Source organism: Lactuca virosa, chromosome 7 (assembly GCF_052849685.1).
Source record: "Lactuca virosa cultivar CGN04683 chromosome 7, Lactuca_virosa_CGN04683_v6, whole genome shotgun sequence".
NCBI lineage: Eukaryota > Viridiplantae > Streptophyta > Magnoliopsida > Asterales > Asteraceae > Lactuca > Lactuca virosa.
This window is the reverse complement of record NC_136432.1, coordinates 216511784-216517783: the sequence shown is the minus strand read 5'-3', so window position 1 is coordinate 216517783 and position 6000 is coordinate 216511784. Positions and strand designations below refer to the sequence as shown.

Genomic DNA, 6000 nt, shown 5'->3' with positions numbered 1-6000 from the left:
ACAGTGGTCGTGATAGATGAGTGGCAGTGGGGGTGATGGGTGGGTAGTGGTGATGGTGGGTGGTGGTGGGGCGTGGTGGTGGTTGGTGGTGATGGATGGGTGGTGGTGGGTGTTGGGGGTGGTGTTGATAGGTGGTGGGTTGTAGGTTTTGGTGATGGGTAGTTGGTAGTGGTGGTGGGTGGTGGTGAGTGGTGAGTGGTGAGTGGTGAGTAGTGGTGGTTGGTGGGTGGTGGTTGGTGGTAGTTGGTGGTGATGGGTGGAGTTGGTTAATGAGTTTTTAACGTTTTTTAATTATTTTTTGATATATATGAATATTATTTTGTAATTTTAATTAAAAAAAAATTATGTGGTTCAAATTTGTTTTCAAATGTTTTCGTAATAAAAAATGTTTTCAATTAAATATATATATATATATATATATATATATATATATATATATATATATATATATATATATATATATATACATATATATATATATATATATATATATATATATATATATATATATATATATATATATATATATATAGGGCTAGGTTATAATGTGGATGAACATCTATTGTGCGGACGTGTGGACAATGTTATTCTATGAAAATAACTAAGAGAATAGGTTGTTTAGTAATGTGATATGTTCAACCTTACACAACTATCGTCATTTTCATGCATTCTCATTAAATTTTATTCATTTTTTATCTCACGCATCGTTTTCACTCGTTTTCATTCTTACAGAATACGATTATCAATAACACATTCTGATAACATTCTGACAGAATGAGAATCATAAAAAAAAAAATCTATAGTATCGTTATAAATGTTTTATGTAGTGAGAATGTGTGATAAAAACAATACTTATGTGATGTTGAACGTATTCACATTACGAAAGAGCATATTTTCTTAGTCATTCTCACAGAATAGCCATAGAATAGCATGTGTCCATACGTCCACACAATAGATGTGCATCCACATTTGAACCTAGCCCTATATATATATATATATATATATATATATATATATATATATATATATATATATATATATATATATATATATATATATATATATATATATATATATATATATATATATATATATCCTAATAAATAAGAGCTTTCTTGCCACGTGTCATACTCTAAGCCCCTTCCAATCTATTTTTCCCGCTCCAATGTTTAAAGTGAAATACCAACACTGCCCTTGTCCTTACCCCTTATCCTTAGGTTACGATTATGATTGCGATAAACTCCATCCTTCGCTTCATCTTCACATTCTTTTTAATTCTCCCTTCATTTTACCTCTGATCCTTCTCCGATGTTTCTTCTTCTCCATAAAATCAAAATCTAAATTCTAACTCTTCCAAATGAATTCAGGTATATTACGTTTTCCCCTAATCTTAAATATGAATAATTTTCTTCCTCTTTTTTTCTCTTGCTTCCAACGACCTTAATGGTGAAACCTTCAATATTAATCATTTTCCTAATGTACTTAACAATCTCTATATTTATACTATAGAGATTCCATCCAAGCCATTCGAAAATTAGTAATCGGCCCATTCCGTTGTTGGAAGGGCTTCACGTTAATTTATAGGTTTTTAGGTTCGATAAGATGTACAACGAGTGCCAATGTATTGATTTAAATCAAAATTCAAACTCTCTCAAATGAATTCAGCAAGTTACGTTTTCCCCTGATCTTTAATATCAATCCTTTTCTTCATCTCTTTTTCAACGACCTTAATGCTTAAACCTCCACCCACTAAATCAGGTATACTAGGGTTTTAGTTGAATTGCGACCTTTATCACATTGTTCTTCCCAAACCCATTTCTCATCTTACATCTTTGTTGCAGGTAGGGTTTTAATGAGTTTACACAACCCGTATGACTCCTCATCAGTTCAATTGCGAAATCGTGTGCATAATGGTCTTGTGCTTGGAGATGCAGTGCTGGTAATTTACTGTTTCTTTCTACTTCCACTTTACACACCAACTGTTTGATATAATGCCCAAGTGAAAGTTGTGTTAATAGTTTTCTAATTTTGTTTAAGAAATTAGCTCATCATTTACTATGTATTTGGGAATTCATTCTAATGTATAACATTTACGAAATGTTATTAGCACATCTGTGCTTCAACATCCTTTATCACATTGTTTTCATCCATCTTATTCAAGAAAAACATAAAAATTACTTTTATGTGGGATAAAAATGAACTGCTGATTATAACTTTGAATGTAGCTAAAAATTACTTTGATCTGCATATATAATTCTGCTTTATTTCTTCTATCTGTTTTCATTGTTTTGTGTATCCACATAGCTAAAAAGAACTTCTGGAGATGTCACACACATGGGATATCGTTGGTAATGGCCTTGTCTACTCTATATGATATGGGAATCTTAAAAAGACCAAAATGTCCTCATTATATATGTTTAAATACGATTCAGTTTTTTCACTGAATTGCATTCCATTTCTTTGACATTTTCTGCAGGTGTGGATTTAATTTCTACCGTCTCTTGTAAGAAGCCTTATGAATGGGTTGGTAAGACCGATATGGAATGGGATTTTAACTCCAACAAAAGGCATGGCGAGACTTTTCATGTGATTTCTTTTATAAACGCAACCAAGTGTCGATGTACATGTTCTGAATTGTTGATTATAGCATCTTACTTTCATTTCTTCTTAATAGTTTTAACTTATTTATTAAATTCCTGTTTAAATGAAGGTGGTGGCATATGATTTTGGAATCAAGCACAATATATTGAGGCGATTGGCATCCTATGGGTGTAAAATCACGGTTGTTCCTTCAACATGGCCAGCATCTGAGACTCTTAAAATGAAACCAGATGGGATACTTTTCAGCAATGGACCAGGTGACCCTTCTGCTGTACCTTATGTTGTTGAGACAGTGAAGGATATTATCGGAAATGTTCCTGTTTTTGGAATTTGCATGGGACATCAGTTGCTTGGTCAGGCCTTGGGTGGGAAGACATATAAAATGAAATTTGGTCATCATGGAGGAAATCATCCTATTCGTAACCTCAGAAATGGAAGTGTTGAGATTAGTGCCCAGGTATTATATATTAGTATCATTATTGTTATTAATAAATATTATTAACTTAATGGGGGGGGGGGGGAATACATTTGTTGCATAATCACAATTATGTGGTTGATCCTGAATCACTTCCAAATGGAGTGGAAGTTGACCGTTAGTCAGCTGACTTTTTTTTTCTTTTTTTCTTTTTCAACATAAGATAAAATTATTAGGTTTAATTTTTTGGCAATTAACGTGTAATTGTTTCTTCATGTGTTGTTTTTTCTTTGGCATGGTATTCGTAATTGAATTCCAAACATCAATGTATCTTTAAACTTTTCTTTAAAGGGCAAATGAAAAATCTGCAAGTAAAAATGCTTGAAAAACAATCCCCTTAATACAAAAAGTGAAGTTTTTCAATCTTAAAAAAACAAGAGTGATTAATGTAAACTTAATTAAAAAACTAAAACAAACGTTTACGTAAACAACTATTAACCGACTTAATCATTGTAATTGTATCATTGAATTTTGAACACATGTCGAGGAAAGTTGAAACAACATCATTAATCAATTCCTTTTAAATGTTTAATAATGCTTTATTAGGCTCGTCCAAAACTAATGCTAACAATAATTAGTTATAAATGGAGACTGATACAAATTTTAAATAAAACAAATCAATTAAAAGAATGTCGATAGACATCATTATACATTTTAGATGAAACAAATTAATTAACAAAATAATTTAAATTTTGAGATGAAACAAATCAATTAACAAATGTATCATGATTATTAAAAAAATACAATATTACAAAGTTATTAAAAAATACAATATTACAATTCATAAGTTTTCTAAATTAATGAAATATTATTTTATTACATAATTAAATTTTAAATTCTATTTAAAATTTACACTCGTAGGTTCCATGGGTTTTAACCTACTATATATATATATATATATATATATATATATATATATATATATATATATATATATATATATATATATATATATATATATATATATATATATATATATATATATATATATACAAACACAAACTTGATACGAAGGGATGACATGGATGTTAAAGGCAATAATGCACATAAAATAACACTAACCACATTTGTTGTTTGATGAGATGACTTTGACTTTGATGAGCATGTGAAACTAAGATATATGGCTTATAATGAACATATTCTACGAGAAAATATAATATGAAATGGCTGTTATTTGGAGACGCTACTCATGGAAGTCAATGCATATAGAAAATGGATCGCTTCGTATTACAACATACTTCAATATTTTGAGATTTTATGAAGCCACGATTTAAAGTCTGTTATCTTTATCATGTTATTTGTGGTGATCGGGCCCATGTTATTTTTTCGCTTATAGATGACAAAACTGGTAGTGTAAAGTACTACTAATATCTTAAATATGAATTGTAAAAACTATCACCAAGATATTGACGAATTTTTGAAATAAAGTGATTTTGAAGATGGTATATAATTGTGTATATTTCGGGTGACGTTTTGATAGTTTGACTCATTTCCTTCTAGTACTTTATCAATTCCACAAATGAAAACATATAGCTCTAGGAACTCACTTTTATTGAAATAGGTTAAAAACTCATTCTACCGATTTGGGTTAAAAAACTACCATATATACAACTTTATTTTTATAAAGATTACCACAACCTGAATCGCGATTGGTGCCATGCTAATTGATCGTTAACATTGGTGTACTATCTCACAAGCTGGATTCAGTTTGTAGAAATTAAGTATTGCATGTGTCATGTGCCATATTTACACAAAAAGCAGTATGAAGGGGTCTGAAAGATACCTTGAACTGAAGGTACTTAACTGTTAGATGACAGATTATATATGGAGATGCATGCATTCATTTAACTATATATATGGAGATTATCAGTGTCAATAAGCACCAATTATCCAATTCAATACATAGATAACAATTCAGTATACCTTTCCATTACACTATTTAGAGTTCTAAGTCTGGGCTGCAATGGCTCAGTCGATGGTTTGTCATGTTACGCTAGTTGTCATGTTCATTCTGGTGGCTCTTGGTGAGGCACAAACTCCACCGGGAATTGCTAAAAACCCTAGTCATGCAACTTGTAAGGACCCGAGTTACAAAGAATGTCATAACTTGGTGCATGTTTGTCCTAAGTTTTGTCCAGATAGCTGCACTGTTAATTGTCAATCGTGCAAACCTGTTTGTGGTGGCGATATTGCATCATCACCGCCAGAGATAGAACCACCTCCCACTGTTACTCCTTCACCGCCAGTGTCCACTTCTCCAACACCATCCTCACCACCTCCCACCACACCTTCACCACCAACAGAGTCCACACCACCCACTACTCCTTCTACACCAATAGAGCCTACACCTCCAAACCCAACACCGTCATCACCACCTCCACCAACCCCTTCACCATCAACTCCCTCCTCACCACCTCCCACCACCCCTTCACCACCAACGGAATACACACCTCCGACACCAACACAATCTTCACCACCTACTACCACCCCTTCACCACCTACAGAGTCCACACCGACTATACCAACACCATCCTCACCACCTCCCACAACACCTTCATCACCAACAGAGTCCACACCACCCACTACTTCTTCTCCAACAATAAAGCCCACACCTTTAACACCAACACCGTCATCACCACCTCCACAAACCTCTTCACCACCTACTACCACCCCTTCACCACCTACAGAGTCCACACCACCTACACCAACACCATCCACATCACCTCCCACTGCCCCATCACCACCAACGGAGTCCACACCTCTAGCACCAATACCATCCTCACCACCTCCCACAATACCTTCACCACCTACAGAGTCCACACCACCCACTACTCCTTCTCCACCAACAGACCTCACACCTCCTACACCAACACCTTCATCACCACCTCCAATAATCCCTTCACCACCAACTCCCTCCTCACCAC

General features: G+C 33.9%; 1 long non-coding RNA gene across 1 annotated transcript; it reads left to right on the top strand.

Moving 5' to 3' along the window:
- The first annotated feature begins 1852 nt into the window (after nucleotides 1-1852).
- LOC145126053 (uncharacterized) lies at nucleotides 1853-3052 on the top strand. Its single transcript, XR_013716282.1, has 4 exons — nucleotides 1853-1939; nucleotides 2305-2348; nucleotides 2477-2620; nucleotides 2711-3052. It is a non-coding gene; the product is annotated as an uncharacterized LOC145126053 (long non-coding RNA).
- Nucleotides 3053-6000: the final 2948 nt, after the last annotated feature.